General features: G+C 42.6%; 1 pseudogene; it reads right to left on the bottom strand.

The window, feature by feature from the left end:
* Positions 1-1,978: 1,978 nt before the first annotated feature.
* Positions 1,979-3,344, bottom strand: LOC102820138 (annotated as a pseudogene).
* Between the last annotated feature and the right edge of the window lie 8,800 nt (positions 3,345-12,144).

Genomic DNA, 12,144 nt, shown 5'->3' with positions numbered 1-12,144 from the left:
TGGTTATTTAAAATACCGGTGGCAGAGCCCTCAGAATCACAGCAACTCAATCCACCACAGCACGACAGACGAGTGGTGGCCGTTTGGCTTTATGTTGATATTGTCACTTTAAATTTCTAGTTTTCAAGATTCACCTATTCCGTGTTGTTGTTGACGGAGCTCCTCACTACACGTCTACCGGATCCACCACCTTGAAGGTGCAAGGCCTGGTAGTGTAGTGGTTAAGAATCTGGCTGTGAACCCCACGGTTAGCAGCTAGAATCCACCAGGCCCTCCACAGGAGAGAGATGAGGCTTTCTGCTCCTTGCAGTTAAAACGGCCTTACCACTCCATTTCTCATGCAATTTCAGATTAAATGGATCAGTGACAAATCAAACATGATATCCCAATGAAAAGTGCACAGTATAACTACTTAAGACAGGCAAGGCTAAGAGCTACTATCAGACCTCTAACATACCACAACCTTGTTCCCAAGACTGTACTAGGCCTATGAAGAAAACTGTGAATAGCAGCATCATAGACACAAAAGTCTACGTTTTCTTCTTCCAAGAAAAATATGTAGGCAAGTTAACATGAAAAAAATTTTTTAAATGATATACTAAAATGAAAATCTATAAGAGTAAATGTCTCCTTTAGGACATGAAAGGGTAATATATTGGATATAACAGAACTAACCGTATGTATGTTGCCTGTGAACTTTGTGGATATTTGATTGAATTCTAACCTGGGACTTACAGGAGCAATGAGGCTAAGGTCATTGGGGGCTGTTTGGTTTTTGTGGTATATGTGGCAATGTCTCTGGGGTTGGGAGATGTAAAGATGAGAAAGCAAATAAAACAGGAGGGGACAATTTTTGCCATGGTTCCCTGCCTTCCCTCCGTAGTTATACTTGAGACGTCGGGAATGCATCACATGGAAGTGATTTGTTAGATAATACACCACACAGAATTGATTTGCTAAATGCTACCGCTCCCTTGTCCTCTGCCTCCAACATACTCCCTAGAGTAGTATAAGCAGGGGAGACCTGTTCTCCCCCCCAAAAAGCTTTTAATATGAATTGAGTGATAGTTTACAGGGCAGATCATCAGCTTTACACTCACCAAATCGTATTTTGTTTCATTGCAATGATTACAAACCTCTCCATGCACCATTGGTTTATCTCTATTCCATTTTTTTTGTTTGTTTGTTTTTTTGTAATGTACACAAAACACACAGAAAATATATATTCATTTAAATGTTCAAAGGGCACATTTTGCAAGCCAGCCTCCTGCCCGCCAGCACAGCCTTTCTCAGTCCATGAGCCTAGAGTCCTCAGCTCCTCTATCTTCCTAAGTCATCGCTTCTGCCACTGTCTCTGCTGTCACCGCTTTCCTGGTTAGGATCCCATGCTCCACTCATGTTCTTCCCTGTTGATGGTCTTAGGGTCCCCTGTTCCTGGAATGAAAGATTTACTAATCCTACCATTCAGTTTTACATCTTTTACATTCACAGTTGTGACAGTCACAATTAGTCATAACAATTACTCACTATTGAATCAAGAAAATCCTATCCCCATCCTTCCCCATCTCTTTTAGCATACCCATATGAACAAGAGTAAAACTATTCAATGAGGATTCTACCTTACCCTCTTCATGAAAGCTTGCTTGTAAGTCAACCCCTTTGTGCTTTTATGTTGTTGTTCTCAAGTGCCGTCGAGTTGGTTCCGACCCATAGCGACCCGGTATAGGGTTTCTGAGGAGCAGTTGGTGAGCTTGAACCACTGACCTTGAGGTTCAAACCAACTTTGCAATCCAGTGCATTTACCCACAGTGCCACACTAGCCCCCTATTTTGGTAGCCAATGTCTAAGTTGCCCATCCCTATCAACCAAAAGACCTAACTATTGGGAAGAATTCCTAACACTCTTCCAGAGTAGAATTCTAGCTAGTCCAAAAAGGGTCCTTCTTTTACAGGTTTTGGGAAAGTAGACAGCAAATTTATTAGTATTGATGGCACTTGTTTGGAGCAAATTCAGCTCCAGGAGTTGCATGATTGAGGGCAGGAAGAGCTCTACCAATTGCCCCAATTCCTTCTATTATAGCAGCTTGGTCAACATGCTTAGTTGTAGGGTCAATCCTACAGTTCCATCTGGCATCATAGTGGCAGGTCCTGAAGGAGCTAGGATACCAGCTGGCACAGGAGATTGGGCATGGTACCTCTGTTGTTTATGCCCAAAGCACCTCCCATAGCCATCTGACCCATCCATATCTCTTGCTTTCTCACGTCAGGAAAAGTTCTCTTGAATCCTTCTTGCTGTTGCTGCATCATGTCTTCCTGTTGCTGCCGCATCTCTTCCTCACAGCGCTTGCACTCCTCCTCCTGTCTGAACTCCAGTTGCTTTTCTATTGCACCTCTTGGTTGTGCAGCTTTATCAAATGCTGCCTCATTAGTATAACCTGGTGCTCATGGTGAGCAGCTTCCATCTCCAGCTTCTCTTGAGCTTCCTTGATGTGGACCACTTGGTCCTGCTGCTGCTTCTCCATCTCAATGAGTGCCTTCCAGTGCATGGCATATTCATACTCAAGGGAGCCAAGCTGTGCAAATCTGGGTGGCTGCTTTCCTCTTGCTCCTTGTGAAATGGCTGGTTCTTTATAATCAGCTTCTCTGGAAACCCCTCTTCGTCAGCTAACTGGTCCATGGGCTCCACAGTCACAGGCTGAGGAAATGTGGTTAGCAGGAAAGAGTCTTCATTCATCTGTCCAGAGCTTTACAAGCAGCTGGCTTCCCTGAGAATTCAACAATGCCTTGTCCTGAGGGCCTTCGTCTACCATCCACAATGGCTACAGCCCTTTCTACTTAACCAAACTCAGAAAAGGCCTCCTCCAGCAGTTCATTGGACACGTACTGAGGAAGGTTTCAGACAGTAAGGGATGCACTGCAGCAGGCAGAGCACACATGCTTTCCAAGGAGTGGTCTGTTGCCCAGCTCCATTTTGGCAATCTTCACTAGAGTTCATGTTTCCAAGCGGATAAAGCCAAAGCCCCTATCCTTATGAATGACGACCTCTCCTGCCTTCCCATAATTCTCAAATAGTTTCCTCATTTCTTCCTCAGTGATGTCAGGAGGGAGATTGCCCACAAAGAGATAGCTATGTTGAAAGAAGCTCTTCTTTCCTGGTTTCCTAAAATTCTTCAGGTCAATAGTTAAGCCTTCATTTTGGCTGCTGGCCTGGTGGCCATTTGCAGGTACTGAGGGGGTGGGTGGGGTGTATTCACTGCTGGTGCTTTTGCTGCTGGTGCTGCTGCTGCTGATTCTCCTTGGAGTATGGTTTTGCTTCTTCAGGTGAAAGGTTTTATTGCTCTGCATTTTTAAACCCCGCTGTTTAAAAACTGTTTTAAAACCCTACTGTTAAAAAAACTATTCTCATTAGAGTAATGGCAACGCTATACCTAGCTACTGATTTTTGGCCAAGATCTTGTTGTTGTTGTTGTTGTTGTTAAGTGCTGTCGAGTTGATTCCGGCTCATAGCGACCCTGGATAGGGTTTCCTAGGAGAGGCTGCTGGGTTTGTACTGCCAACCTTGTGGTTTGCAGTCCAGTACCGATCCTACGGAGTCCTGGTGTTGCGCCAGACTGCAAAGTCATTTGAACTGCAAGGTCAGCGGTTCAAGCTCACCAGCTGCTCCTCAGAAACCCTACATAGGGTCGCTATGGGTCGGAACCAACTCGACGTCACTTCACGTCACTTCACTGATCCTACAGTGCCATGCCAGACTCCAGCCAACACTTTAGTGGTTTATTAAACAGTAACAGTGATGGAGACATACTTGCTTTATTCCCAATCTTAAAAGGAACATGTCTAAAGTTTCTCCATTAAGTTTAATATTTGCTGTAGGTTTTAGTACTAATGTTGATCATGTTAAGAAAGATGGTTGGTTGGTTGGTTATTTGAAAAACATTTTATTGTGGTTTGGGTGAACACAGCAAATTAGTTTTCCAATCAACAATTTATACTCATTTTGTTTTGTGACATTAGTTGCAATTTCCACTCTTCCCACTTCCTCCCTGGATTCCCTTCCCTATTTGTCTTTTTCTGCCTCTTCCTGTCTTCTGAAGTGCATGGCATATTTATACTTAAAATCGGTTTGGGAAAAATGCTGCCCTTTTGCTCTTGTTACAAAAAAAAATTTTTTTTAAACTCCTAGTTGGCTAAGAATTTATTTATATTGAGCCATTGTTGAATTTCTGGGAGAAAAACTTACTTATTATGGATATATAAAAAAATAACATGTTGAATTTAGTTACCTTTTTGCACATTTATAGCCATTTAGTACATTTATGTGCTGGAAGGATGAGCATGAATCCAAACCCCATAATGTGGTAATTGATCCGGTTTCCACATTACCACTTCGCCATCCTCATCACCAACTGCCCTCATGGCACACTCTTGCTCTGTCTGACCAGAGCCTCCCTGACCTAGATCAGATCTCAAAAGTTAAAGGACACCACTCTTCAGATTGCCAAGTAGGCAGATGCTAGCTGAAAGTTTAAGGTGGCTACATGACACCCCAACCTTCTGGCTTGCTGGCCACCAGCTAGAGCTGCCCCTTCAGGATGCCACTTCCAAGCTCAGGAGTGCACATAACACCCTTACTTTGTGACCTACTGGCTCTCCCTGCTTCTTTGGATTCTAGAATTTACTGAAATGGCTCGTAGAACTCACAGAGAGTATACCATATTTATGACTATGAATTTATTATGACCAAAAAGAAAATAAATGAAAAGATGAATAGGCTGAGGTCTGGGAGGGTTCCCAATGAGAAGCTCCCAGTTTCCAAGGGATGCACTACCCTCCCCAAAACAGATTTTCTTGCCAACCAGGAAGATCTCCAAGCCTCAGTGTTTGGAGATTTTAGGAGCCAAACCTGCATGATAGGCTAAATCATGCTTCATGGGGCTAGTTCATATAGGCCTCTCAGGTGATACTCTCTCTTTTCTGGTCTGGCCAGCCCTCACTCACCAGCACAAACTCTCAAATATGGCCTGGAAGTCCCAGATTAAGGTACCCCAATTACTCCAAGGATTATTTCTCTGAAACCTAGACAAACGCCACCTCACTTACAAAATAAACCAAAGATACTGTGGGGTAAAACCAGGTTCTTTACCCCACAGTATCTTTGTTTTATTTTATACTAACTGGTTTGGGAATCAAGATTATACTGGTTTCATAAAATGAGCTGGGAAGCTGTCATTGGCTTTTTTCAGATTCCTGAAACCATTTGTATAAAATAGGAATTAAAATTTCCTTGAAAAGTTCTTAGAATTTGCGTATAAAGCCATAAGGGTCTGAGGTTTGGGGGGATGTTTTTGGCTATCATTTCAATCCTTTCATGTTTACATGTTTGTTGATCTGGAGTTTGGGATCTTCTTGATCAAGTTTTTCCATTTTATAGATTTCTTAGATTTATTTATCTTTTATTTTAAATTTTAATAATGCAGTTACTCATATTTTTATCTCTGTTAATACTGCTTTTGTGTCTTTCTGTATTTTATTCTTTCCTTTAATGTTCTCTTGTAGTCTTAAAATTTTTAGTTTATTGTTACGCTTGTCAGAGGTATAGCTTTTCATAGAAGCAACTCTTGATTTTAAAAACAATGTCTACTGTATTTGTGATTGTTCTCTGTTCATAGATGTCTGCCAGAACTGAGCCAAGTATTTGCAGTTGTTTCCAGTATGAGCTGAGCATGCAAGCTGGAGTTCAACTGCAGTTTTCATGTATCAATAATTGCTAACTGTATCTGTCACAATACAATCTCACCAAAGCAGTAATTATTCTAGAAAGATGATCAGATTGTTACTTTAGTCATAGTACATATATCAAGGAATTGTTTGTTCACAGAAAAACCTGAGAATAGATTCTAATATTGGAATGACGTCAATAATATTGGTGTATTCAACAAAGTTACCTCCTTCTCCTTATGAAAGGTCATGAAATCCTGGCCAAGATTCTTGCAGGACCAATCCAGAGACAGGATTTTCTGACTGTGATTGGTGCATTTGACATGCTCATTGTTCCACCTCAGATTCTTGCTCTCATGAGCTTAGGTCTTCTATGGGTGGTTTCTAGCATGGGCATTGCAAGTTGCTTATCTCTGGTAATGGGTCTGCCTTTGCCTTAGCTAAGGATAGAGGATTTATAGATAGGTTATCCTACTATAACCATCTCTACCCCTACTCCCACCCACCCCCTGCCACCTGCCTTGCAGGTAAATGGGCAGGTGAAAAAACTGGCACAGTGTGCCCAGGATGCCATAGAGTAGATCACTTCAAAGATCAGCTATAAGTTATGCCAGATTTCTCACTGTTCAAAATGCCACATACTGTTCAACATTTACAGCCAGTCCTGCTGAATTTCCATGGGAGCGTTTTTCAAGAATGGCCTCAACTTTCTTCACACAGGTAACTAAGTATGCCTGAATGTCATTCTGTCCGCAACCACCTTTCACTTATTTTTAACCTGTGAGTTTGTTTTTGCTAAGACTTGAGGGATTAGGCCAAGGAAGGGGTCTGCTGCTAGAATAATAAATACTGGGACCCACAGAGTACAGTTAGGTCAGTGTGATTCAAGTGATCAACGGCAAAACATCTTTCCCAGTGTAATTTAAGGAGAATAGGCCAATACCAATGGCCACTACTGGGTTTCTTGTTTTCCTTGAAATTAAATATTTTTTTCTTTCTCAACTTTTTATTTATCTCCTTATCTGGGTCTAAAGTCCCCAGCCACTCCATTTCTCCACGTCGTTGCCACTGCCTCCATCTCTGGCGTCACTGCTTATCTGGGTAGTGTCCCGCTCTCTGCTCTTCTCCCTTGATGGTCCCAGGGACCTCCACTCCTGGACTGCAAAGTCAACCACTCCCCTCCTTTGCTACAAAATATCTACCTTTTCATTTTTAACCCTCACAGTCAGTCCTGATAACAATTATTCACTATTGTATCACAAGAGACCTATCTGCATTTTATTCCATCAGCCCCACCTAGACAGATTGGATACTACTCACTGGAGATTGTACCTTCCTCCACGCCCTCTGGATCTAGGTTCCTTCTTGAAAGCTTGTAAGCCAGTCACTTTTTGCCTTTGTAGTCCCCCCCCACCCCATTTTGAGTAGCCAATGTCCAAGTTGCCCATCCCTGTCTACTCTGTGTGTGGAAGGGGTGGGAATGATTCTTGCTGTATGGATTTGTTTCCTCTTTTGAGCTACTGAATCCATAGGTGTAGGTCAAGTTCATCAAACTGTATCAGATTACTCTTTTTTCCTCTTCTTTCTTCTTCTAGTTGAGCTCTGTTCATCCAGTCATTGAAGCCAAGTCAAGTGGGTATTATCTGCAAGTGTGGGTTTTCTTGTGCATATGCCCTCTTGTCTTATCAGTTGGACGCTTCACTCTGCACTCTAGTCCTCTATGGCTATGTCACTGATTCTGGGCTCAAGAGTCCCCAGGTCTTGCCACACTGCTGGCCAACCAGGTCTTCCCCTGGGTTCACAGGAGTCTATTGAATGTGGTAGGGCTTAGCTCGCAGCTTCATGGCTGCTTTTCCCTCACTTCCCCTTATCAGTGACCAACATGGTCACCAGTCAGAGCGCATGTCTGCTTGTGTATTCCCATTGAGTCTTAGTCTTGGAAGAAGGTTTGCCCTGAGGGGATCCCACCCACTTGGCTTAATGTCTCCTGGGTGAGCAACTTGCTTGTTCTTGTAGTAGTCAGTCAGACTGCCCTTATTGTTTTGTATTTTTCCTGTTGGTCTTTCTTTCAAGAAGTATCTTCTGTTCTTCTAACCACTCCAGGCTGGTCTGCCCATCCTTTCAAGTGGAAATTTCCCACCTCAGAAGATTCTGGATGGGGTTCAGGATTTCACCTATGGTATGATGTAACACAGAGGCTCAGCAGGAAGCCTCCTTCACTGGGCACATTGTAGCCCCATTTTCGGTATTCCAATCTGGTAGTGTAGTGATTATGAATTGGGCTGCGAACTGCAAGGTCAGCAGTTCAAAACTACCAGCTGTTCCGTGGAAGAAAGATGAGGCTTTCTGTTCCCATAAAGATTTACAGCCTCGGAAATCCTGTACAGGGTCACTATGGGTTGGAACCGACTCTACAGCACTTAACAACAACAACAACAACAACAACTATCAGTTATAGGCACAAGACGGACTTACAAGCTTTCTATGGTGATAAGAAATTTCAGTATCTTTTAATCCCCCTTTTCCACTAACTTTTTGAAACCCCTTTGTCTTTGTCAACTTGGCTGAGCCATGATTCTCAGACGTCTGGCACTTATGAAATGATACAATGTGGCAGTTAAGTGATGATTTCCCAAGATGTGATCTGATGTGATAAATTCTAAGATTAAGGGTGGGCTGCAGCACCCTTAATCTGTCACAGCCCTGATCCCATGTAAGGGGAGCTTCCCTAGGGTGTAGCCTATAACATTTTTTATCTTACAATATATATGGTGGTGGTGGTGGTTATGTGCTGTGGAGTCGGTTCCGACTCATAGTGACCCTGTATAGGGTGTCCGAGGCTGTAAATCTTTATGGGAGCTGAAAGCCTCATCTTTCTCTCACAGAATTGCTGGTAGTTTCGAACTGCTGACCATGAGATTAGCAGCCCAACTCGTAACTACTACGCTACCAGAGTGCCTTTACAAGATATATAAGGAGAAACAAGTCAGCAGAAATCACAGGGATCTAGTACCAACAACAAAGTGGAGTGCATCCTGGGGTCCCTGTACAAAGGAACTCTTAGACCCAAGGGAAGATTCATGCCAAGACACAGGGAAATCTCCAAGGAATGCTGCCTACAGATGCTGAAAGGAGACAAGAACTTTTCCCCAGAGCAGAGAGAGAAAGAAAGTCTTCCCCTAGAGCTGACACTCTGAGTTCAGACTTGCAGCCTCCTAAACATTTCTGTTTGTTAAAGTTATCACTTGTGGTATTTCTGATATAGTAATATTAGATAGTAATTAGTATATAAATAGATACAGTAAGACTAGACTTGTAGAGTTTTCTTGGCTGTAATCTCTATGGAAGCAGATCACCAGTCTTTGTCCCACAGGGTGTCTGGTTGGGTTCAAACTGTCTATCTTTTGGTTAGCAGCCAACTGCTTAAGTATTGTGCCACCAGGGCTTCTAGGAAATACACTTCTAAATGACCAAATAATATCACATAAGACATCACAATGAAAATAAGACAATATTTTAATTGAATGATAATGAAAATGCTGCATATCAAAACATGTGAGTCACAGCTGAAGTAGGGCTCACTAAGAAATATATATTATTAGAAAAGATGATATATATTATAAAAGGAAAAAGGGTACAAAGAAGATAGAAAATAGATACCAAAATTAAAACAAAGAAAGTAGAAGAAAGGAAATAATAGAAAAAAGAGCAGAAATCAATGAAATAGAAAACAAAGATACCATAGAGGGGTTCAACAAAGCCAAACATTAGTTCTCTACAAAGACTGATGAAATCAATGAATGCATGTCAAGATGGACCAAGACAAGAGACAAGACACAATTATCAGTATCAGGATTGAAAGAGGAAAATCACTATGGATCTTACAGACATTATAAAGGTAATAAAAGGAGCTTATGACCAATTGAATGCTAATAAATTAAAAATTTAAATGACCTGGACAAATTCCTAGCAAATAGAGCATACCAAATGAATGCAAGAAGCAATAGAAAATCTGAATAGTTACTAAATAAATATTAAAACTACTTTCCCACCTCCTCAGGAGACACCAAGTTCAAATGGCATAACATAGTCTTCCAATTGTGATCTTAAAAGCTTGTAAGCAGCCATCTAAGGTGCACTATTGATCTCTCCTTATCTGGAGGAAAGCAGTGATGAAAAATCGAAGACACATGGAAAAAATTACTCCAATGGACTAATGTATCACACAAACATCATTCTCCACAACTCTGAGATCAGAAGAACTAGATGGTATCCAGCTATCACTACCAACTTCTCTGAAAGCAATCACATTAGAAGGTTCTGGATAGAGTGGGAGAAAAGTGTAAAACAAAATACATAATCATACAAAAGATCAGGCTTACTGATTGTATAGAGAGTGGTAGGATCCCCAAGTCTATGGCCCTTAGTCACCCTTCAGGTCTAGAAATGAACACATTCTTATGGTTCAATTTTCAGCTACACAATAAACAGGTCTACAAGTGAAACACTAACATGTGATGTATGCATACCTCAGGATAACCAACCATTTGAGATCAAAAGGTCAGTATTTACTCAAGGACTGAGTTCAGAAAGGTTAGGAAAGGAGGAGGTATGGAAATGAGAAACACAGGGAGAAACTGGGATAAGTGATGTTATATTATAGGGATTACAATCAATCAGATGAAACAAAATGTGTATGAATTATTGAATGGAAAACTGATCTGCTCTGTAAATCTTCAACCAATTCACAATAAAAAGTTGTGGTGTAGTGAATTATCTAATATGTCTTCTAGCTATAGTCTGTAACTCTCACCAAACTACATTTCTGCCATGCTGGGTCTGGTTAAGAGAAAGTGGGAGAAGATAATGGTAGGATGGCATGCTTCAACTTCAGATGTTAGCAGAGTTCATTGTAACTGTAAAACCCTGAAACTCTAGCATGGGTTTAAAATGATCCATCTTGGAAACAGGAGTGGGGAATCTCATTAAAATCAAAGAGGAAGAGCCAGGAGGGGAGTGTGTCCTTTGGTCCTCAAGATCCCTACACACTGAGCCTCTTTGACCTAGCGACATACCATTTTCTACAGTGGTTGCATCATACTACAGTCCTATCAACAGTGTAAGGGTGTCCCAGTCTCTCCACCCTTACAAGCATTTCTTGTTTTCTGTGTGTTTTTTTGGAACTTTGCTTTTAATGCTAGAGTAAGATGATATATCATTGTTGTTTTGATTTGCCGCTCTCTAATGGCTCTAAATCTTCATAGAAGAATTGATGCAGTTGAGTTATGCTGTTGGTAGAAAATACTGAAAGTGCCATGGGCTGCCAAAATAACAAATAGATCTGTGTTGGAAGAAGTACAGCAAAAGTGCTCCTTGGAGGCCAGGATGGCCAAACTTTGTCTCTTATACTTTGGATTCATTGTCAGGAGGGACCAGTAACTGTAGAAATGTATCATGTTTGGTAAGGTGGAGGGTCATAGCAAAAGAGGAAGACTCCCAGCAAAATGGATTGGCAAAGGGGCACCATCAGTGGGTTCAAGCATGGCAACAATTGCGAGGTTGGCCCGGGCCCGGGCAGTGTTTTGTTTTCTTGTGCATAGGGGTGCTGTGAGTCTGTACCAACTTGATGGTACCTGACAACAACAACAACAACAATGGCTAATGGGAGTCTTGATGTGGTGCTGTGGGATAAAGCACTAGTTTTAACCACAAGGTCAGTGGTTCAAACTCACCAGCTTCTCCTTGGATACCCTGTACAGGGTTGCTATGAGTCAGAACTGACTCAGTGGCACTTAACAACAACACGGTAATGATTGTGAGCGGTTCTTCATATGTATGTTTGTTGGCCACTTGAATGTCTTCTTTGGTGAGTGTCTGTGCCTGTCCTGTGCCCATTTTTAAGTTGGATTGTTTGTCTTCTTGTTGAGGTGTTGAAGTGCTCTATATATCTTGGAGACTAGTTTTTTGCCTGATATGTCATTGCCAAATATTTTTTCACAGTATTTAGGTTCTCTTTTGGTGAAATCCTTTGATGCACATAAATACCTAAGTTATAGGAGGTCCCACCGAGAGCGAGCACTGCCCTGCCCAAGGGACCCACTGCTAGCCCAGCCCCGCCTGACTGATGGCGCACGACCCAGCCCAGTCCAGCCCAGCGGCCCCCGCACAAGCCCCTCCTCGACCTCTGGACCCTGTGCGCCCCCACGGAACCGTGCCCCACCTCTCGGACCCCCCCTCCCAAAACCCCTGCTGACCCCGCCCACCCACCGTAACAAGCGAGAGCCCCGCCCAGCCCTCCAAAACCCCCTCGGGCCCCTCCCTGCTTGCCCGTGCGCCAGCACTGCCTTGCCTGCAGGACTCACCGCTAGCTCCAGCCCCCGCACAAGCCCTGCCCATCGAGACCCCTGCTCCGCCTGCCAGACCCCTC

Source organism: Chrysochloris asiatica, unplaced genomic scaffold (genome assembly GCF_000296735.1).
Source record: "Chrysochloris asiatica unplaced genomic scaffold, ChrAsi1.0 scaffold00062, whole genome shotgun sequence".
Taxonomy (NCBI): Eukaryota; Metazoa; Chordata; class Mammalia; order Afrosoricida; family Chrysochloridae; genus Chrysochloris; species Chrysochloris asiatica.
Note: the sequence above shows the minus strand (reverse complement) of the source record. Positions and strands in the feature narration are given on the sequence as shown.